The 21,778-nt window shown below is 42.8% G+C and overlaps 13 non-coding genes across 13 annotated transcripts; all 13 read right to left on the bottom strand.

The window, feature by feature from the left end:
• Nucleotides 1–1,055: 1,055 nt before the first annotated feature.
• trnav-aac (transfer RNA valine (anticodon AAC)) lies at nt 1,056–1,128 on the bottom strand. The gene has a single exon. It is a non-coding gene; the product is annotated as a tRNA-Val (tRNA).
• A 162-nt stretch (nt 1,129–1,290) lies between these two features.
• trnav-cac (transfer RNA valine (anticodon CAC)) lies at nt 1,291–1,363 on the bottom strand. The gene has a single exon. It is a non-coding gene; the product is annotated as a tRNA-Val (tRNA).
• A 3,121-nt stretch (nt 1,364–4,484) lies between these two features.
• On the bottom strand, nt 4,485–4,557 carry trnav-aac (transfer RNA valine (anticodon AAC)). Its single transcript has one exon. It is a non-coding gene; the product is annotated as a tRNA-Val (tRNA).
• A 163-nt stretch (nt 4,558–4,720) lies between these two features.
• trnav-cac (transfer RNA valine (anticodon CAC)) lies at nt 4,721–4,793 on the bottom strand. The gene has a single exon. It is a non-coding gene; the product is annotated as a tRNA-Val (tRNA).
• Nucleotides 4,794–7,905: 3,112 nt separating this feature from the next.
• On the bottom strand, nt 7,906–7,978 carry trnav-aac (transfer RNA valine (anticodon AAC)). Its single transcript has one exon. It is a non-coding gene; the product is annotated as a tRNA-Val (tRNA).
• Nucleotides 7,979–8,140: 162 nt separating this feature from the next.
• trnav-cac (transfer RNA valine (anticodon CAC)) lies at nt 8,141–8,213 on the bottom strand. Its single transcript has one exon. It is a non-coding gene; the product is annotated as a tRNA-Val (tRNA).
• A 3,118-nt stretch (nt 8,214–11,331) lies between these two features.
• On the bottom strand, nt 11,332–11,404 carry trnav-aac (transfer RNA valine (anticodon AAC)). The gene has a single exon. It is a non-coding gene; the product is annotated as a tRNA-Val (tRNA).
• Nucleotides 11,405–11,574: 170 nt separating this feature from the next.
• Nucleotides 11,575–11,647, bottom strand: trnav-cac (transfer RNA valine (anticodon CAC)). Its single transcript has one exon. It is a non-coding gene; the product is annotated as a tRNA-Val (tRNA).
• A 3,122-nt stretch (nt 11,648–14,769) lies between these two features.
• On the bottom strand, nt 14,770–14,842 carry trnav-aac (transfer RNA valine (anticodon AAC)). Its single transcript has one exon. It is a non-coding gene; the product is annotated as a tRNA-Val (tRNA).
• Nucleotides 14,843–15,012: 170 nt separating this feature from the next.
• trnav-cac (transfer RNA valine (anticodon CAC)) lies at nt 15,013–15,085 on the bottom strand. The gene has a single exon. It is a non-coding gene; the product is annotated as a tRNA-Val (tRNA).
• A 3,119-nt stretch (nt 15,086–18,204) lies between these two features.
• On the bottom strand, nt 18,205–18,277 carry trnav-aac (transfer RNA valine (anticodon AAC)). Its single transcript has one exon. It is a non-coding gene; the product is annotated as a tRNA-Val (tRNA).
• A 170-nt stretch (nt 18,278–18,447) lies between these two features.
• On the bottom strand, nt 18,448–18,520 carry trnav-cac (transfer RNA valine (anticodon CAC)). The gene has a single exon. It is a non-coding gene; the product is annotated as a tRNA-Val (tRNA).
• Nucleotides 18,521–21,636: 3,116 nt separating this feature from the next.
• On the bottom strand, nt 21,637–21,709 carry trnav-aac (transfer RNA valine (anticodon AAC)). Its single transcript has one exon. It is a non-coding gene; the product is annotated as a tRNA-Val (tRNA).
• Between the last annotated feature and the right edge of the window lie 69 nt (nt 21,710–21,778).

The following is a 21,778-nucleotide window of genomic DNA, read 5'->3' as shown; positions in this document are numbered from 1 at the left end:
TTGCAACAGTCTTTTACAGTAAATGCAGTGTAGATGGAGACTCAGTCTTGCCTGTTATTTGGATGTGAATTGATTCCAGTATCTTCTGTTTTGTCCAGTTCTCCTCCCGATTGCACTGCCTTGGTGTTTCCCAGTTGCCTTAATATTAATATTAATAAAAACAATTCTTAATATTCCTCCTCTTGCTTTTATCTTCTATTTGATATATGTTTTGTTAGGTTTGTTTCACTCCAGAGGCGAAAAAAATTGTAAAATTTCAAGAGCTTATGTGGATCATGACCTGTTGCTGGTTTGCTCAATCTCTCTCTCTCTCTCTCTCTCTCTCTATCTATATATATATATATATATATATATATATATATATATATATATATATATATATATATATATATATATATGTTTTTTTTTTTGCAGTAGTTTGTTAACTCGTTTTTCTAATATGCTGTTTTAGTTTATCATTTGGTTACAGTCATATTATATGCTTTACGAAATAACTTGTGTTAAGACGTATTTTATTGCCATTTTAGACTAACAGATATGGCCGAGCTCGTGACCTGCTGTTGTGTTAACACTTAATTTTGAGCAAGACAGGTCGAGTGGTGTTTCAGATGGTAAGAACTAATCAGAAGTACATACTGTGTAATGCTGTTTATTCAGAAATGAATTTGTTTTTCACATGGGCGTTAGGTCTAAAACTAAAGATGGGAGTGGAGTACTTGCCATGTTTTGCAAATGCAAGGTTTTGTCGCCATCTTGTGATAAAAGCCAGTACTGCTTTTATAGATAGAAACTTTTATCAAAAAGCGTTTGAATTTAGAAATATCAAATTGCATATTTTGTTTGAATAAGTCTGTCGTATGGGGTTATTTTTTTCCTAGGCATTAACGTCCACCAAAATATCAAATTTTCACAACCAAGCATATTTTGCTTGTCCGTTGAGTGAACTCCTGCATTTTAATTACAGTCACTGCGCTGTACATATGCAGATATAATATATGGGTCTTAAACCCATTTTGTTTGATATAACGTGAACTGAAACACTAAGAAGTGCAGTTTGTTCCCGCCCGGTTTCGAACCGGGGACCTTTCGCGTGTTAGGCGAACGTGATAACCACTACACTACAGGAACTGAGCTGACCACAATCGGGGATATGCACCTCGATTTTGTGTACTACTACATGTGTACTGCTTGTATACTACTTGTGTACTTGAATTGGCTCCTTTAAGATGCCAAACTTTTAAACCCATTTTGTTTGATATAACGTGAAATGAAACACTAAGAAGTGCAGTTTGTTCCCGCCCGGTTTCGAACCGGGGACCTTTCGCGTGTGAGGCGAACGTGATAACCACTACACTACAGGAACTAAGCTGAGTTTAAATGGGGATATGCACTTCGGTTTTTTGTACTACTTGTGTATTACCTGTGTACTTGAATTGGCTCATTTAAGATGCCAAACTTCTTGCATTTATGGCAGACGAGAGAAGACGGCTGCAGTCAAGTAAGTTCTACTGAGATGCTGTTGTTCCTCGCTGGAGCTGCTCTGGGTCTTCTGTGGTTGTGGTGCCAGAAGAAAGGGTCCTGTGGCGCAGGGTGTTGCTGATAGTGGTAGAGAGCAGGGTGTGGAGGTCCAGGCCTTGGGCGGTGGGGTCCAGGATGTGGGTGGCGAGGCCCAGGCCGGGGGTACAGTGAGTTGGTGATAGGGTGCAGGTCTCTGGGTAGGGGCTGTAGTGTAGGGCTCAGTTGAGTGTGGAGAGACGATGTTTTGTGGTGCTGCGTGAATAATATGTCTCGCTGGCGGAGGGGTAGTGGCTGCTCTGGCATTCTTTGGGAGGCTGCCAGGGGTTCAACCCAGGGCCACATCTTTAAGGGTTTTTGCAAACATATGAACACTGTCTTTATGGAGGTGGACGTGGTCATGGAGGTGGTTGAGGTCCAGTGTGGGATGATGTGCCAGGTGAACGTTTGGCATTTCAGCACATCTACGGGAGATGTCTGTGTTTACTCTTTGTATGGTGTGAGGATGGACGTCTGATCTTGGTAGGATGGTGGAGATAACTACTTTTGAAGTTGGGAAGGTTTGTGTTGCTTTAATGGCCACCCGTGTCACTGATTCTGCCACTCGCTCTTGTTGTGCCCTCAGGTCATTCGTGCCCACATGGATGATGATGTGGCTGGGTTCACCCAGATTTTTCCTGTTCAGTTGTTGTAGGGCATTATCTGTTTTTGGGCGCCAGAGTTTTAATGTTTTGTGGCCAGGAAAGAGCTGTTTTTCATTGATGAACTTACCATTTAAATCAATTAAGATGATGACTTCTGCATTCTGAAGGGCATTTTCTTGCTCTTGGGGGCCTTCAGAGGCCTCTGCCTGTGACGTCGGTGGTGGTGTTGCTGCTGGAGTGCTGGACTTTGGTGTCAGAGTGTGGGATGCTGCTGTCTGGCTGGTGGGAGAGCTGGGCTGCTGCTGCTTGCAGGTGTGTGTGAGGCTCTCTGTCTGTTCTCTCAGGCGTTGTATTTCTCCCTCTCTGAGCAGCAGCTCCTCCCTGGCTGTTCTCAGTTCTTTACTCAGGGTCTCTCTGTCCTGCTGCAGTTTTCGTATCTCTCCTCTTAACTCCTTAACACTTGCTTCAAAGTCTCGTGTGAGGTGACTGAGTTTAGTTTCCAGGTGTTGTAAGCACTCACTGGATGTTGCATAGGAGAGTGTTAGTTCCCTGAGCTCCACCAGCTCTACCTCTTGTAGGGAGAGACTGTTTCCGATCTGAGTGACAGGCTGCTCCAGCTGTGAGTCGCAGTCACCAGTGTTAGGCTCCGTCCCCTCCTGCCCCTCCCTTGAGCTCTGGGCTTCACTGTCTCCTGCAGCTCCTTGTGTTTGTTTCTCGGTCTCTGCCAGAGCTTTTAGGCTGGTAAAGTTTGCCTGGACAGAGCTGAGACATGCTTCAGTCCCCTGGAACATTATGGTTCCATTATGGTAGATATTTACAGTTAGAAATGCCTTGTTAGTGTCGTTTTCCTCATAAATTTGAATTTGTCTGCCATTACAGATGCCTAGTTTTCTATAACTTTTGTAATATTGACAGATAATCTTGCGCCAAACATTACAGTCTGTTGTGTAGAGGAGCAGATTAGTGATGATGGCTCTGTCCCCTTTTTGTGAAACGTCTGCCATTAGAGTCTCTGGGCTGTTCTTCAGCAGGCTGTATTTAAAGGCTTTCTTGTCCTTTGCGTTCTTGATCGTCTGTAGGTATGTGATGGAGTGGGTGAGGGGCTCCCCTGCAGTGGATTCCATTGTTTTGGTTTGGTTCGGTTTTCTCTAACTGTCACTTTTTATCTGTCACTGTCAGACTGCTGCTAGTTTTTATGCTATTTTCTATATTATTCAATATATTTCACTCAACCAAGAAATAGCTTTCTTTTTCTTTAGTTCTGTTTCACTAATTTGCAACAGTCTTTTACAGTAAATGCAGTGTAGATGGAGACTCAGTCTTGCCTGTTATTTGGATGTGAATTGATTCCAGTATCTTCTGTTTTGTCCAGTTCTCCTCCCGATTGCACTGCCTTGGTGTTTCCCAGTTGCCTTAATATTAATATTAATAAAAACAATTCTTAATATTCCTCCTCTTGCTTTTATCTTCTATTTGATATATGTTTTGTTAGGTTTGTTTCACTCCAGAGGCGAAAAAAATTGTAAAATTTCAAGAGCTTATGTGGATCATGACCTGTTGCTGGTTTGCTCAATCTCTCTCTCTCTCTCTCTCTCTCTCTATCTATATATATATATATATATATATATATATATATATATATATATATATATATATATATATATATATGTTTTTTTTTTTGCAGTAGTTTGTTAACTCGTTTTTCTAATATGCTGTTTTAGTTTATCATTTGGTTACAGTCATATTATATGCTTTACGAAATAACTTGTGTTAAGACGTATTTTATTGCCATTTTAGACTAACAGATATGGCCGAGCTCGTGACCTGCTGTTGTGTTAACACTTAATTTTGAGCAAGACAGGTCGAGTGGTGTTTCAGATGGTAAGAACTAATCAGAAGTACATACTGTGTAATGCTGTTTATTCAGAAATGAATTTGTTTTTCACATGGGCGTTAGGTCTAAAACTAAAGATGGGAGTGGAGTACTTGCCATGTTTTGCAAATGCAAGGTTTTGTCGCCATCTTGTGATAAAAGCCAGTACTGCTTTTATAGATAGAAACTTTTATCAAAAAGCGTTTGAATTTAGAAATATCAAATTGCATATTTTGTTTGAATAAGTCTGTCGTATGGGGTTATTTTTTTCCTAGGCATTAACGTCCACCAAAATATCAAATTTTCACAACCAAGCATATTTTGCTTGTCCGTTGAGTGAACTCCTGCATTTTAATTACAGTCACTGCGCTGTACATATGCAGATATAATATATGGGTCTTAAACCCATTTTGTTTGATATAACGTGAACTGAAACACTAAGAAGTGCAGTTTGTTCCCGCCCGGTTTCGAACCGGGGACCTTTCGCGTGTTAGGCGAACGTGATAACCACTACACTACGGGAACTGAGCTGACCACAATCGGGGATATGCACCTCGATTTTGTGTACTACTACATGTGTACTGCTATGTATACTACTTGTGTACTTGAATTGGCTCCTTTAAGATGCCAAACTTTTAAACCCATTTTGTTTGATATAACGTGAAATGAAACACTAAGAAGTGCAGTTTGTTCCCGCCCGGTTTCGAACCGGGGACCTTTCGCGTGTGAGGCGAACGTGATAACCACTACACTACAGGAACTAAGCTGAGTTTAAATGGGGATATGCACTTCGGTTTTTTGTACTACTTGTGTATTACCTGTGTACTTGAATTGGCTCATTTAAGATGCCAAACTTCTTGCATTTATGGCAGACGAGAGAAGACGGCTGCAGTCAAGTAAGTTCTACTGAGATGCTGTTGTTCCTCGCTGGAGCTGCTCTGGGTCTTCTGTGGTTGTGGTGCCAGAAGAAAGGGTCCTGTGGCGCAGGGTGTTGCTGATAGTGGTAGAGAGCAGGGTGTGGAGGTCCAGGCCTTGGGCGGTGGGGTCCAGGATGTGGGTGGCGAGGCCCAGGCCGGGGGTACAGTGAGTTGGTGATAGGGTGCAGGTCTCTGGGTAGGGGCTGTAGTGTAGGGCTCAGTTGAGTGTGGAGAGACGATGTTTTGTGGTGCTGCGTGAATAATATGTCTCGCTGGTGGAGGGGTAGTGGCTGCTCTGGCATTCTTTGGGAGGCTGCCAGGGGTTCAACCCAGGGCCACATCTTTAAGGGTTTTTGCAAACATATGAACACTGTCTTTATGGAGGTGGACGTGGTCATGGAGGTGGTTGAGGTCCAGTGTGGGATGATGTGCCAGGTGAACGTTTGGCATTTCAGCACATCTACGGGAGATGTCTGTGTTTACTCTTTGTATGGTGTGAGGATGGACGTCTGATCTTGGTAGGATGGTGGAGATAACTACTTTTGAAGTTGGGAAGGTTTGTGTTGCTTTAATGGCCACCCGTGTCACTGATTCTGCCACTCGCTCTTGTTGTGCCCTCAGGTCATTCGTGCCCACATGGATGATGATGTGGCTGGGTTCACCCAGATTTTTCCTGTTCAGTTGTTGTAGGGCATTATCTGTTTTTGGGCGCCAGAGTTTTAATGTTTTGTGGCCAGGAAAGAGCTGTTTTTCATTGATGAACTTACCATTTAAATCAATTAAGATGATGACTTCTGCATTCTGAAGGGCATTTTCTTGCTCTTGGGGGCCTTCAGAGGCCTCTGCCTGTGACGTCGGTGGTGGTGTTGCTGCTGGAGTGCTGGACTTTGGTGTCAGAGTGTGGGATGCTGCTGTCTGGCTGGTGGGAGAGCTGGGCTGCTGCTGCTTGCAGGTGTGTGTGAGGCTCTCTGTCTGTTCTCTCAGGCGTTGTATTTCTCCCTCTCTGAGCAGCAGCTCCTCCCTGGCTGTTCTCAGTTCTTTACTCAGGGTCTCTCTGTCCTGCTGCAGTTTTCGTATCTCTCCTCTTAACTCCTTAACACTTGCTTCAAAGTCTCGTGTGAGGTGACTGAGTTTAGTTTCCAGGTGTTGTAAGCACTCACTGGATGTTGCATAGGAGAGTGTTAGTTCCCTGAGCTCCACCAGCTCTACCTCTTGTAGGGAGAGACTGTTTCCGATCTGAGTGACAGGCTGCTCCAGCTGTGAGTCGCAGTCACCAGTGTTAGGCTCCGTCCCCTCCTGCCCCTCCCTTGAGCTCTGGGCTTCACTGTCTCCTGCAGCTCCTTGTGTTTGTTTCTCGGTCTCTGCCAGAGCTTTTAGGCTGGTAAAGTTTGCCTGGACAGAGCTGAGACATGCTTCAGTCCCCTGGAACATTATGGTTCCATTATGGTAGATATTTACAGTTAGAAATGCCTTGTTAGTGTCGTTTTCCTCATAAATTTGAATTTGTCTGCCATTACAGATGCCTAGTTTTCTATAACTTTTGTAATATTGACAGATAATCTTGCGCCAAACATTACAGTCTGTTGTGTAGAGGAGCAGATTAGTGATGATGGCTCTGTCCCCTTTTTGTGAAACGTCTGCCATTAGAGTCTCTGGGCTGTTCTTCAGCAGGCTGTATTTAAAGGCTTTCTTGTCCTTTGCGTTCTTGATCGTCTGTAGGTATGTGATGGAGTGGGTGAGGGGCTCCCCTGCAGTGGATTCCATTGTTTTGGTTTGGTTCGGTTTTCTCTAACTGTCACTTTTTATCTGTCACTGTCAGACTGCTGCTAGTTTTTATGCTATTTTCTATATTATTCAATATATTTCACTCAACCAAGAAATAGCTTTCTTTTTCTTTAGTTCTGTTTCACTAATTTGCAACAGTCTTTTACAGTAAATGCAGTGTAGATGGAGACTCAGTCTTGCCTGTTATTTGGATGTGAATTGATTCCAGTATCTTCTGTTTTGTCCAGTTCTCCTCCCGATTGCACTGCCTTGGTGTTTCCCAGTTGCCTTAATATTAATATTAATAAAAACAATTCTTAATATTCCTCCTCTTGCTTTTATCTTCTATTTGATATATGTTTTGTTAGGTTTGTTTCACTCCAGAGGCGAAAAAAATTGTAAAATTTCAAGAGCTTATGTGGATCATGACCTGTTGCTGGTTTGCTCAATCTCTCTCTCTCTCTCTCTCTCTCTCTATATATATATATATATATATATATATATATATATATATATATATATATATATATATATATGTTTTTTTTTTGCAGTAGTTTGTTAACTCGTTTTTCTAATATGCTGTTTTAGTTTATCATTTGGTTACAGTCATATTATATGCTTTACGAAATAACTTGTGTTAAGACGTATTTTATTGCCATTTTAGACTAACAGATATGGCCGAGCTCGTGACCTGCTGTTGTGTTAACACTTAATTTTGAGCAAGACAGGTCGAGTGGTGTTTCAGATGGTAAGAACTAATCAGAAGTACATACTGTGTAATGCTGTTTATTCAGAAATGAATTTGTTTTTCACATGGGCGTTAGGTCTAAAACTAAAGATGGGAGTGGAGTACTTGCCATGTTTTGCAAATGCAAGGTTTTGTCGCCATCTTGTGATAAAAGCCAGTACTGCTTTTATAGATAGAAACTTTTATCAAAAAGCGTTTGAATTTAGAAATATCAAATTGCATATTTTGTTTGAATAAGTCTGTCGTATGGGGTTATTTTTTTCCTAGGCATTAACGTCCACCAAAATATCAAATTTTCACAACCAAGCATATTTTGCTTGTCCGTTGAGTGAACTCCTGCATTTTAATTACAGTCACTGCGCTGTACATATGCAGATATAATATATGGGTCTTAAACCCATTTTGTTTGATATAACGTGAACTGAAACACTAAGAAGTGCAGTTTGTTCCCGCCCGGTTTCGAACCGGGGACCTTTCGCGTGTTAGGCGAACGTGATAACCACTACACTACAGGAACTGAGCTGACCACAATCGGGGATATGCACCTCGATTTTGTGTACTACTACATGTGTACTGCTTGTATACTACTTGTGTACTTGAATTGGCTCCTTTAAGATGCCAAACTTTTAAACCCATTTTGTTTGATATAACGTGAAATGAAACACTAAGAAGTGCAGTTTGTTCCCGCCCGGTTTCGAACCGGGGACCTTTCGCGTGTGAGGCGAACGTGATAACCACTACACTACAGGAACTAAGCTGAGTTTAAATGGGGATATGCACTTCGGTTTTTTGTACTACTTGTGTATTACCTGTGTACTTGAATTGGCTCATTTAAGATGCCAAACTTCTTGCATTTATGGCAGACGAGAGAAGACGGCTGCAGTCAAGTAAGTTCTACTGAGATGCTGTTGTTCCTCGCTGGAGCTGCTCTGGGTCTTCTGTGGTTGTGGTGCCAGAAGAAAGGGTCCTGTGGCGCAGGGTGTTGCTGATAGTGGTAGAGAGCAGGGTGTGGAGGTCCAGGCCTTGGGCGGTGGGGTCCAGGATGTGGGTGGCGAGGCCCAGGCCGGGGGTACAGTGAGTTGGTGATAGGGTGCAGGTCTCTGGGTAGGGGCTGTAGTGTAGGGCTCAGTTGAGTGTGGAGAGACGATGTTTTGTGGTGCTGCGTGAATAATATGTCTCGCTGGTGGAGGGGTAGTGGCTGCTCTGGCATTCTTTGGGAGGCTGCCAGGGGTTCAACCCAGGGCCACATCTTTAAGGGTTTTTGCAAACATATGAACACTGTCTTTATGGAGGTGGACGTGGTCATGGAGGTGGTTGAGGTCCAGTGTGGGATGATGTGCCAGGTGAACGTTTGGCATTTCAGCACATCTACGGGAGATGTCTGTGTTTACTCTTTGTATGGTGTGAGGATGGACGTCTGATCTTGGTAGGATGGTGGAGATAACTACTTTTGAAGTTGGGAAGGTTTGTGTTGCTTTAATGGCCACCCGTGTCACTGATTCTGCCACTCGCTCTTGTTGTGCCCTCAGGTCATTCGTGCCCACATGGATGATGATGTGGCTGGGTTCACCCAGATTTTTCCTGTTCAGTTGTTGTAGGGCATTATCTGTTTTTGGGCGCCAGAGTTTTAATGTTTTGTGGCCAGGAAAGAGCTGTTTTTCATTGATGAACTTACCATTTAAATCAATTAAGATGATGACTTCTGCATTCTGAAGGGCATTTTCTTGCTCTTGGGGGCCTTCAGAGGCCTCTGCCTGTGACGTCGGTGGTGGTGTTGCTGCTGGAGTGCTGGACTTTGGTGTCAGAGTGTGGGATGCTGCTGTCTGGCTGGTGGGAGAGCTGGGCTGCTGCTGCTTGCAGGTGTGTGTGAGGCTCTCTGTCTGTTCTCTCAGGCGTTGTATTTCTCCCTCTCTGAGCAGCAGCTCCTCCCTGGCTGTTCTCAGTTCTTTACTCAGGGTCTCTCTGTCCTGCTGCAGTTTTCGTATCTCTCCTCTTAACTCCTTAACACTTGCTTCAAAGTCTCGTGTGAGGTGACTGAGTTTAGTTTCCAGGTGTTGTAAGCACTCACTGGATGTTGCATAGGAGAGTGTTAGTTCCCTGAGCTCCACCAGCTCTACCTCTTGTAGGGAGAGACTGTTTCCGATCTGAGTGACAGGCTGCTCCAGCTGTGAGTCGCAGTCACCAGTGTTAGGCTCCGTCCCCTCCTGCCCCTCCCTTGAGCTCTGGGCTTCACTGTCTCCTGCAGCTCCTTGTGTTTGTTTCTCGGTCTCTGCCAGAGCTTTTAGGCTGGTAAAGTTTGCCTGGACAGAGCTGAGACATGCTTCAGTCCCCTGGAACATTATGGTTCCATTATGGTAGATATTTACAGTTAGAAATGCCTTGTTAGTGTCGTTTTCCTCATAAATTTGAATTTGTCTGCCATTACAGATGCCTAGTTTTCTATAACTTTTGTAATATTGACAGATAATCTTGCGCCAAACATTACAGTCTGTTGTGTAGAGGAGCAGATTAGTGATGATGGCTCTGTCCCCTTTTTGTGAAACGTCTGCCATTAGAGTCTCTGGGCTGTTCTTCAGCAGGCTGTATTTAAAGGCTTTCTTGTCCTTTGCGTTCTTGATCGTCTGTAGGTATGTGATGGAGTGGGTGAGGGGCTCCCCTGCAGTGGATTCCATTGTTTTGGTTTGGTTCGGTTTTCTCTAACTGTCACTTTTTATCTGTCACTGTCAGACTGCTGCTAGTTTTTATGCTATTTTCTATATTATTCAATATATTTCACTCAACCAAGAAATAGCTTTCTTTTTCTTTAGTTCTGTTTCACTAATTTGCAACAGTCTTTTACAGTAAATGCAGTGTAGATGGAGACTCAGTCTTGCCTGTTATTTGGATGTGAATTGATTCCAGTATCTTCTGTTTTGTCCAGTTCTCCTCCCGATTGCACTGCCTTGGTGTTTCCCAGTTGCCTTAATATTAATATTAATAAAAACAATTCTTAATATTCCTCCTCTTGCTTTTATCTTCTATTTGATATATGTTTTGTTAGGTTTGTTTCACTCCAGAGGCGAAAAAAATTGTAAAATTTCAAGAGCTTATGTGGATCATGACCTGTTGCTGGTTTGCTCAATCTCTCTCTCTCTCTCTCTCTCTCTCTATATATATATATATATATATATATATATATATATATATATATATATATATATATATATATATATATGTTTTTTTTTTGCAGTAGTTTGTTAACTCGTTTTTCTAATATGCTGTTTTAGTTTATCATTTGGTTACAGTCATATTATATGCTTTACGAAATAACTTGTGTTAAGACGTATTTTATTGCCATTTTAGACTAACAGATATGGCCGAGCTCGTGACCTGCTGTTGTGTTAACACTTAATTTTGAGCAAGACAGGTCGAGTGGTGTTTCAGATGGTAAGAACTAATCAGAAGTACATACTGTGTAATGCTGTTTATTCAGAAATGAATTTGTTTTTCACATGGGCGTTAGGTCTAAAACTAAAGATGGGAGTGGAGTACTTGCCATGTTTTGCAAATGCAAGGTTTTGTCGCCATCTTGTGATAAAAGCCAGTACTGCTTTTATAGATAGAAACTTTTATCAAAAAGCGTTTGAATTTAGAAATATCAAATTGCATATTTTGTTTGAATAAGTCTGTCGTATGGGGTTATTTTTTTCCTAGGCATTAACGTCCACCAAAATATCAAATTTTCACAACCAAGCATATTTTGCTTGTCCGTTGAGTGAACTCCTGCATTTTAATTACAGTCACTGCGCTGTACATATGCAGATATAATATATGGGTCTTAAACCCATTTTGTTTGATATAACGTGAACTGAAACACTAAGAAGTGCAGTTTGTTCCCGCCCGGTTTCGAACCGGGGACCTTTCGCGTGTTAGGCGAACGTGATAACCACTACACTACAGGAACTGAGCTGACCACAATCGGGGATATGCACCTCGATTTTGTGTACTACTACATGTGTACTGCTTGTGTACTAGTATACTACTTGTGTACTTGAATTGGCTCCTTTAAGATGCCAAACTTTTAAACCCATTTTGTTTGATATAACGTGAAATGAAACACTAAGAAGTGCAGTTTGTTCCCGCCCGGTTTCGAACCGGGGACCTTTCGCGTGTGAGGCGAACGTGATAACCACTACACTACAGGAACTAAGCTGAGTTTAAATGGGGATATGCACTTCGGTTTTTTGTACTACTTGTGTATTACCTGTGTACTTGAATTGGCTCATTTAAGATGCCAAACTTCTTGCATTTATGGCAGACGAGAGAAGACGGCTGCAGTCAAGTAAGTTCTACTGAGATGCTGTTGTTCCTCGCTGGAGCTGCTCTGGGTCTTCTGTGGTTGTGGTGCCAGAAGAAAGGGTCCTGTGGCGCAGGGTGTTGCTGATAGTGGTAGAGAGCAGGGTGTGGAGGTCCAGGCCTTGGGCGGTGGGGTCCAGGATGTGGGTGGCGAGGCCCAGGCCGGGGGTACAGTGAGTTGGTGATAGGGTGCAGGTCTCTGGGTAGGGGCTGTAGTGTAGGGCTCAGTTGAGTGTGGAGAGACGATGTTTTGTGGTGCTGCGTGAATAATATGTCTCGCTGGTGGAGGGGTAGTGGCTGCTCTGGCATTCTTTGGGAGGCTGCCAGGGGTTCAACCCAGGGCCACATCTTTAAGGGTTTTTGCAAACATATGAACACTGTCTTTATGGAGGTGGACGTGGTCATGGAGGTGGTTGAGGTCCAGTGTGGGATGATGTGCCAGGTGAACGTTTGGCATTTCAGCACATCTACGGGAGATGTCTGTGTTTACTCTTTGTATGGTGTGAGGATGGACGTCTGATCTTGGTAGGATGGTGGAGATAACTACTTTTGAAGTTGGGAAGGTTTGTGTTGCTTTAATGGCCACCCGTGTCACTGATTCTGCCACTCGCTCTTGTTGTGCCCTCAGGTCATTCGTGCCCACATGGATGATGATGTGGCTGGGTTCACCCAGATTTTTCCTGTTCAGTTGTTGTAGGGCATTATCTGTTTTTGGGCGCCAGAGTTTTAATGTTTTGTGGCCAGGAAAGAGCTGTTTTTCATTGATGAACTTACCATTTAAATCAATTAAGATGATGACTTCTGCATTCTGAAGGGCATTTTCTTGCTCTTGGGGGCCTTCAGAGGCCTCTGCCTGTGACGTCGGTGGTGGTGTTGCTGCTGGAGTGCTGGACTTTGGTGTCAGAGTGTGGGATGCTGCTGTCTGGCTGGTGGGAGAGCTGGGCTGCTGCTGCTTGCAGGTGTGTGTGAGGCTCTCTGTCTGTTCTCTCAGGCGTTGTATTTCTCCCTCTCTGAGCAGCAGCTCCTCCCTGGCTGTTCTCAGTTCTTTACTCAGGGTCTCTCTGTCCTGCTGCAGTTTTCGTATCTCTCCTCTTAACTCCTTAACACTTGCTTCAAAGTCTCGTGTGAGGTGACTGAGTTTAGTTTCCAGGTGTTGTAAGCACTCACTGGATGTTGCATAGGAGAGTGTTAGTTCCCTGAGCTCCACCAGCTCTACCTCTTGTAGGGAGAGACTGTTTCCGATCTGAGTGACAGGCTGCTCCAGCTGTGAGTCGCAGTCACCAGTGTTAGGCTCCGTCCCCTCCTGCCCCTCCCTTGAGCTCTGGGCTTCACTGTCTCCTGCAGCTCCTTGTGTTTGTTTCTCGGTCTCTGCCAGAGCTTTTAGGCTGGTAAAGTTTGCCTGGACAGAGCTGAGACATGCTTCAGTCCCCTGGAACATTATGGTTCCATTATGGTAGATATTTACAGTTAGAAATGCCTTGTTAGTGTCGTTTTCCTCATAAATTTGAATTTGTCTGCCATTACAGATGCCTAGTTTTCTATAACTTTTGTAATATTGACAGATAATCTTGCGCCAAACATTACAGTCTGTTGTGTAGAGGAGCAGATTAGTGATGATGGCTCTGTCCCCTTTTTGTGAAACGTCTGCCATTAGAGTCTCTGGGCTGTTCTTCAGCAGGCTGTATTTAAAGGCTTTCTTGTCCTTTGCGTTCTTGATCGTCTGTAGGTATGTGATGGAGTGGGTGAGGGGCTCCCCTGCAGTGGATTCCATTGTTTTGGTTTGGTTCGGTTTTCTCTAACTGTCACTTTTTATCTGTCACTGTCAGACTGCTGCTAGTTTTTATGCTATTTTCTATATTATTCAATATATTTCACTCAACCAAGAAATAGCTTTCTTTTTCTTTAGTTCTGTTTCACTAATTTGCAACAGTCTTTTACAGTAAATGCAGTGTAGATGGAGACTCAGTCTTGCCTGTTATTTGGATGTGAATTGATTCCAGTATCTTCTGTTTTGTCCAGTTCTCCTCCCGATTGCACTGCCTTGGTGTTTCCCAGTTGCCTTAATATTAATATTAATAAAAACAATTCTTAATATTCCTCCTCTTGCTTTTATCTTCTATTTGATATATGTTTTGTTAGGTTTGTTTCACTCCAGAGGCGAAAAAAATTGTAAAATTTCAAGAGCTTATGTGGATCATGACCTGTTGCTGGTTTGCTCAATCTCTCTCTCTCTCTCTCTCTCTCTCTATTTATATATATATATATATATATATATATATATATATATATATATATATATATATATATATATATATATGTTTTTTTTTTGCAGTAGTTTGTTAACTCGTTTTTCTAATATGCTGTTTTAGTTTATCATTTGGTTACAGTCATATTATATGCTTTACGAAATAACTTGTGTTAAGACGTATTTTATTGCCATTTTAGACTAACAGATATGGCCGAGCTCGTGACCTGCTGTTGTGTTAACACTTAATTTTGAGCAAGACAGGTCGAGTGGTGTTTCAGATGGTAAGAACTAATCAGAAGTACATACTGTGTAATGCTGTTTATTCAGAAATGAATTTGTTTTTCACATGGGCGTTAGGTCTAAAACTAAAGATGGGAGTGGAGTACTTGCCATGTTTTGCAAATGCAAGGTTTTGTCGCCATCTTGTGATAAAAGCCAGTACTGCTTTTATAGATAGAAACTTTTATCAAAAAGCGTTTGAATTTAGAAATATCAAATTGCATATTTTGTTTGAATAAGTCTGTCGTATGGGGTTATTTTTTTCCTAGGCATTAACGTCCACCAAAATATCAAATTTTCACAACCAAGCATATTTTGCTTGTCCGTTGAGTGAACTCCTGCATTTTAATTACAGTCACTGCGCTGTACATATGCAGATATAATATATGGGTCTTAAACCCATTTTGTTTGATATAACGTGAACTGAAACACTAAGAAGTGCAGTTTGTTCCCGCCCGGTTTCGAACCGGGGACCTTTCGCGTGTTAGGCGAACGTGATAACCACTACACTACGGGAACTGAGCTGACCACAATCGGGGATATGCACCTCGATTTTGTGTACTACTACATGTGTACTGCTTGTGTACTAGTATACTACTTGTGTACTTGAATTGGCTCCTTTAAGATGCCAAACTTTTAAACCCATTTTGTTTGATATAACGTGAAATGAAACACTAAGAAGTGCAGTTTGTTCCCGCCCGGTTTCGAACCGGGGACCTTTCGCGTGTGAGGCGAACGTGATAACCACTACACTACAGGAACTAAGCTGAGTTTAAATGGGGATATGCACTTCGGTTTTTTGTACTACTTGTGTATTACCTGTGTACTTGAATTGGCTCATTTAAGATGCCAAACTTCTTGCATTTATGGCAGACGAGAGAAGACGGCTGCAGTCAAGTAAGTTCTACTGAGATGCTGTTGTTCCTCGCTGGAGCTGCTCTGGGTCTTCTGTGGTTGTGGTGCCAGAAGAAAGGGTCCTGTGGCGCAGGGTGTTGCTGATAGTGGTAGAGAGCAGGGTGTGGAGGTCCAGGCCTTGGGCGGTGGGGTCCAGGATGTGGGTGGCGAGGCCCAGGCCGGGGGTACAGTGAGTTGGTGATAGGGTGCAGGTCTCTGGGTAGGGGCTGTAGTGTAGGGCTCAGTTGAGTGTGGAGAGACGATGTTTTGTGGTGCTGCGTGAATAATATGTCTCGCTGGTGGAGGGGTAGTGGCTGCTCTGGCATTCTTTGGGAGGCTGCCAGGGGTTCAACCCAGGGCCACATCTTTAAGGGTTTTTGCAAACATATGAACACTGTCTTTATGGAGGTGGACGTGGTCATGGAGGTGGTTGAGGTCCAGTGTGGGATGATGTGCCAGGTGAACGTTTGGCATTTCAGCACATCTACGGGAGATGTCTGTGTTTACTCTTTGTATGGTGTGAGGATGGACGTCTGATCTTGGTAGGATGGTGGAGATAACTACTTTTGAAGTTGGGAAGGTTTGTGTTGCTTTAATGGCCACCCGTGTCACTGATTCTGCCACTCGCTCTTGTTGTGCCCTCAGGTCATTCGTGCCCACATGGATGATGATGTGGCTGGGTTCACCCAGATTTTTCCTGTTCAGTTGTTGTAGGGCATTATCTGTTTTTGGGCGCCAGAGTTTTAATGTTTTGTGGCCAGGAAAGAGCTGTTTTTCATTGATGAACTTACCATTTAAATCAATTAAGATGATGACTTCTGCATTCTGAAGGGCATTTTCTTGCTCTTGGGGGCCTTCAGAGGCCTCTGCCTGTGACGTCGGTGGTGGTGTTGCTGCTGGAGTGCTGGACTTTGGTGTCAGAGTGTGGGATGCTGCTGTCTGGCTGGTGGGAGAGCTGGGCTGCTGCTGCTTGCAGGTGTGTGTGAGGCTCTCTGTCTGTTCTCTCAGGCGTTGTATTTCTCCCTCTCTGAGCAGCAGCTCCTCCCTGGCTGTTCTCAGTTCTTTACTCAGGGTCTCTCTGTCCTGCTGCAGTTTTCGTATCTCTCCTCTTAACTCCTTAACACTTGCTTCAAAGTCTCGTGTGAGGTGACTGAGTTTAGTTTCCAGGTGTTGTAAGCACTCACTGGATGTTGCATAGGAGAGTGTTAGTTCCCTGAGCTCCACCAGCTCTACCTCTTGTAGGGAGAGACTGTTTCCGATCTGAGTGACAGGCTGCTCCAGCTGTGAGTCGCAGTCACCAGTGTTAGGCTCCGTCCCCTCCTGCCCCTCCCTTGAGCTCTGGGCTTCACTGTCTCCTGCAGCTCCTTGTGTTTGTTTCTCGGTCTCTGCCAGAGCTTTTAGGCTGGTAAAGTTTGCCTGGACAGAGCTGAGACATGCTTCAGTCCCCTGGAACATTATGGTTCCATTATGGTAGATATTTACAGTTAGAAATGCCTTGTTAGTGTCGTTTTCCTCATAAATTTGAATTTGTCTGCCATTACAGATGCCTAGTTTTCTATAACTTTTGTAATATTGACAGATAATCTTGCGCCAAACATTACAGTCTGTTGTGTAGAGGAGCAGATTAGTGATGATGGCTCTGTCCCCTTTTTGTGAAACGTCTGCCATTAGAGTCTCTGGGCTGTTCTTCAGCAGGCTGTATTTAAAGGCTTTCTTGTCCTTTGCGTTCTTGATCGTCTGTAGGTATGTGATGGAGTGGGTGAGGGGCTCCCCTGCAGTGGATTCCATTGTTTTGGTTTGGTTCGGTTTTCTCTAACTGTCACTTTTTATCTGTCACTGTCAGACTGCTGCTAGTTTTTATGCTATTTTCTATATTATTCAATATATTTCACTCAACCAAGAAATAGCTTTCTTTTTCTTTAGTTCTGTTTCACTAATTTGCAACAGTCTTTTACAGTAAATGCAGTGTAGATGGAGACTCAGTCTTGCCTGTTATTTGGATGTGAATTGATTCCAGTATCTTCTGTTTTGTCCAGTTCTCCTCCCGATTGCACTGCCTTGGTGTTTCCCAGTTGCCTTAATATTAATATTAATAAAAACAATTCTTAATATTCCTCCTCTTGCTTTTATCTTCTATTTGATATATGTTTTGTTAGGTTTGTTTCACTCCAGAGGCGAAAAAAATTGTAAAATTTCAAGAGCTTATGTGGATCATGACCTGTTGCTGGTTTGCTCAATCTCTCTCTCTCTCTCTCTCTCTCTCTCTATATATATATATATATATATATATATATATATATATATATATATATATATATATATATATATATGTTTTTTTTTTTGCAGTAGTTTGTTAACTCGTTTTTCTAATATGCTGTTTTAGTTTATCATTTGGTTACAGTCATATTATATGCTTTACGAAATAACTTGTGTTAAGACGTATTTTATTGCCATTTTAGACTAACAGATATGGCCGAGCTCGTGACCTGCTGTTGTGTTAACACTTAATTTTGAGCAAGACAGGTCGAGTGGTGTTTCAGATGGTAAGAACTAATCAGAAGTACATACTGTGTAATGCTGTTTATTCAGAAATGAATTTGTTTTTCACATGGGCGTTAGGTCTAAAACTAAAGATGGGAGTGGAGTACTTGCCATGTTTTGCAAATGCAAGGTTTTGTCGCCATCTTGTGATAAAAGCCAGTACTGCTTTTATAGATAGAAACTTTTATCAAAAAGCGTTTGAATTTAGAAATATCAAATTGCATATTTTGTTTGAATAAGTCTGTCGTATGGGGTTATTTTTTTCCTAGGCATTAACGTCCACCAAAATATCAAATTTTCACAACCAAGCATATTTTGCTTGTCCGTTGAGTGAACTCCTGCATTTTAATTACAGTCACTGCGCTGTACATATGCAGATATAATATATGGGTCTTAAACCCATTTTGTTTGATATAACGTGAACTGAAACACTAAGAAGTGCAGTTTGTTCCCGCCCGGTTTCGAACCGGGGACCTTTCGCGTGTTAGGCGAACGTGATAACCACTACACTACAGGAACTGAGCTGACTACAATCGGGGATATGCACCTCGATTTTGTGTACTACTACATGTGTACTGCTTGTGTACTAGTATACTACTTGTGTACTTGAATTGGCTCCTTTAAGATGCCAAACTTTTAAACCCATTTTGTTTGATATAACGTGAAATGAAACACTAAGAAGTGCAGTTTGTTCCCGCCCGGTTTCGAACCGGGGACCTTTCGCGTGTGAGGCGAACGTGATAACCACTACACTACAGGAACTAAGCTGAGTTTAAATGGGGATATGCACTTCGGTTTTTTGTACTACTTGTGTATTACCTGTGTACTTGAATTGGCTCATTTAAGATGCCAAACTTCTTGCATTTATGGCAGACGAGAGAAGACGGCTGCAGTCAAGTAAGTTCTACTGAGATGCTGTTGTTCCTCGCTGGAGCTGCTCTGGGTCTTCTGTGGTTGTGGTGCCAGAAGAAAGGGTCCTGTGGCGCAGGGTGTTGCTGATAGTGGTAGAGAGCAGGGTGTGGAGGTCCAGGCCTTGGGCGGTGGGGTCCAGGATGTGGGTGGCGAGGCCCAGGCCGGGGGTACAGTGAGTTGGTGATAGGGTGCAGGTCTCTGGGTAGGGGCTGTAGTGTAGGGCTCAGTTGAGTGTGGAGAGACGATGTTTTGTGGTGCTGCGTGAATAATATGTCTCGCTGGTGGAGGGGTAGTGGCTGCTCTGGCATTCTTTGGGAGGCTGCCAGGGGTTCAACCCAGGGCCACATCTTTAAGGGTTTTTGCAAACATATGAACACTGTCTTTATGGAGGTGGACGTGGTCATGGAGGTGGTTGAGGTCCAGTGTGGGATGATGTGCCAGGTGAACGTTTGGCATTTCAGCACATCTACGGGAGATGTCTGTGTTTACTCTTTGTATGGTGTGAGGATGGACGTCTGATCTTGGTAGGATGGTGGAGATAACTACTTTTGAAGTTGGGAAGGTTTGTGTTGCTTTAATGGCCACCCGTGTCACTGATTCTGCCACTCGCTCTTGTTGTGCCCTCAGGTCATTCGTGCCCACATGGATGATGATGTGGCTGGGTTCACCCAGATTTTTCCTGTTCAGTTGTTGTAGGGCATTATCTGTTTTTGGGCGCCAGAGTTTTAATGTTTTGTGGCCAGGAAAGAGCTGTTTTTCATTGATGAACTTACCATTTAAATCAATTAAGATGATGACTTCTGCATTCTGAAGGGCATTTTCTTGCTCTTGGGGGCCTTCAGAGGCCTCTGCCTGTGACGTCGGTGGTGGTGTTGCTGCTGGAGTGCTGGACTTTGGTGTCAGAGTGTGGGATGCTGCTGTCTGGCTGGTGGGAGAGCTGGGCTGCTGCTGCTTGCAGGTGTGTGTGAGGCTCTCTGTCTGTTCTCTCAGGCGTTGTATTTCTCCCTCTCTGAGCAGCAGCTCCTCCCTGGCTGTTCTCAGTTCTTTACTCAGGGTCTCTCTGTCCTGCTGCAGTTTTCGTATCTCTCCTCTTAACTCCTTAACACTTGCTTCAAAGTCTCGTGTGAGGTGACTGAGTTTAGTTTCCAGGTGTTGTAAGCACTCACTGGATGTTGCATAGGAGAGTGTTAGTTCCCTGAGCTCCACCAGCTCTACCTCTTGTAGGGAGAGACTGTTTCCGATCTGAGTGACAGACTGCTCCAGCTGTGAGTCGCAGTCACCAGTGTTAGGCTCCGTCCCCTCCTGCCCCTCCCTTGAGCTCTGGGCTTCACTGTCTCCTGCAGCTCCTTGTGTTTGTTTCTCGGTCTCTGCCAGAGCTTTTAGGCTGGTAAAGTTTGCCTGGACAGAGCTGAGACATGCTTCAGTCCCCTGGAACATTATGGTTCCATTATGGTAGATATTTACAGTTAGAAATGCCTTGTTAGTGTCGTTTTCCTCATAAATTTGAATTTGTCTGCCATTACAGATGCCTAGTTTTCTATAACTTTTGTAATATTGACAGATAATCTTGCGCCAAACATTACAGTCTGTTGTGTAGAGGAGCAGATTAGTGATGATGGCTCTGTCCCCTTTTTGTGAAACGTCTGCCATTAGAGTCTCTGGGCTGTTCTTCAGCAGGCTGTATTTAAAGGCTTTCTTGTCCTTTGCGTTCTTGATCGTCTGTAGGTATGTGATGGAGTGGGTGAGGGGCTCCCCTGCAGTGGATTCCATTGTTTTGGTTTGGTTCGGTTTTCTCTAACTGTCACTTTTTATCTGTCACTGTCAGACTGCTGCTAGTTTTTATGCTATTTTCTATATTATTCAATATATTTCACTCAACCAAGAAATAGCTTTCTTTTTCTTTAGTTCTGTTTCACTAATTTGCAACAGTCTTTTACAGTAAATGCAGTGTAGATGGAGACTCAGTCTTGCCTGTTATTTGGATGTGAATTGATTCCAGTATCTTCTGTTTTGTCCAGTTCTCCTCCCGATTGCACTGCCTTGGTGTTTCCCAGTTGCCTTAATATTAATATTAATAAAAACAATTCTTAATATTCCTCCTCTTGCTTTTATCTTCTATTTGATATATGTTTTGTTAGGTTTGTTTCACTCCAGAGGCGAAAAAAATTGTAAAATTTCAAGAGCTTATGTGGATCATGACCTGTTGCTGGTTTGCTCAATCTCTCTCTCTCTCTCTCTCTCTCTCTATATATATATATATATATATATATATATATATATATATATATATATATATATATATATATATGTTTTTTTTTTTTGCAGTAGTTTGTTAACTCGTTTTTCTAATATGCTGTTTTAGTTTATCATTTGGTTACAGTCATATTATATGCTTTACGAAATAACTTGTGTTAAGACGTATTTTATTGCCATTTTAGACTAACAGATATGGCCGAGCTCGTGACCTGCTGTTGTGTTAACACTTAATTTTGAGCAAGACAGGTCGAGTGGTGTTTCAGATGGTAAGAACTAATCAGAAGTACATACTGTGTAATGCTGTTTATTCAGAAATGAATTTGTTTTTCACATGGGCGTTAGGTCTAAAACTAAAGATGGGAGTGGAGTACTTGCCATGTTTTGCAAATGCAAGGTTTTGTCGCCATCTTGTGATAAAAGCCAGTACTGCTTTTATAGATAGAAACTTTTATCAAAAAGCGTTTGAATTTAGAAATATCAAATTGCATATTTTGTTTGAATAAGTCTGTCGTATGGGGTTATTTTTTTCCTAGGCATTAACGTCCACCAAAATATCAAATTTTCACAACCAAGCATATTTTGCTTGTCCGTTGAGTGAACTCCTGCATTTTAATTACAGTCACTGCGCTGTACATATGCAGATATAATATATGGGTCTTAAACCCATTTTGTTTGATATAACGTGAACTGAAACACTAAGAAGTGCAGTTTGTTCCCGCCCGGTTTCGAACCGGGGACCTTTCGCGTGTTAGGCGAACGTGATAACCACTACACTACAGGAACTGAGCTGACTACAATCGGGGATATGCACCTCGATTTTGTGTACTACTACATGTGTACTGCTTGTGTACT

The sequence above is a fragment of the Myxocyprinus asiaticus genome, chromosome 31, assembly GCF_019703515.2.
Source record: "Myxocyprinus asiaticus isolate MX2 ecotype Aquarium Trade chromosome 31, UBuf_Myxa_2, whole genome shotgun sequence".
NCBI classification, from domain to species: Eukaryota; Metazoa; Chordata; class Actinopteri; order Cypriniformes; family Catostomidae; genus Myxocyprinus; species Myxocyprinus asiaticus.
The sequence above is the reverse complement of the archived record's forward strand: the minus strand, read 5'-3'. Positions and strand labels throughout refer to the sequence as shown.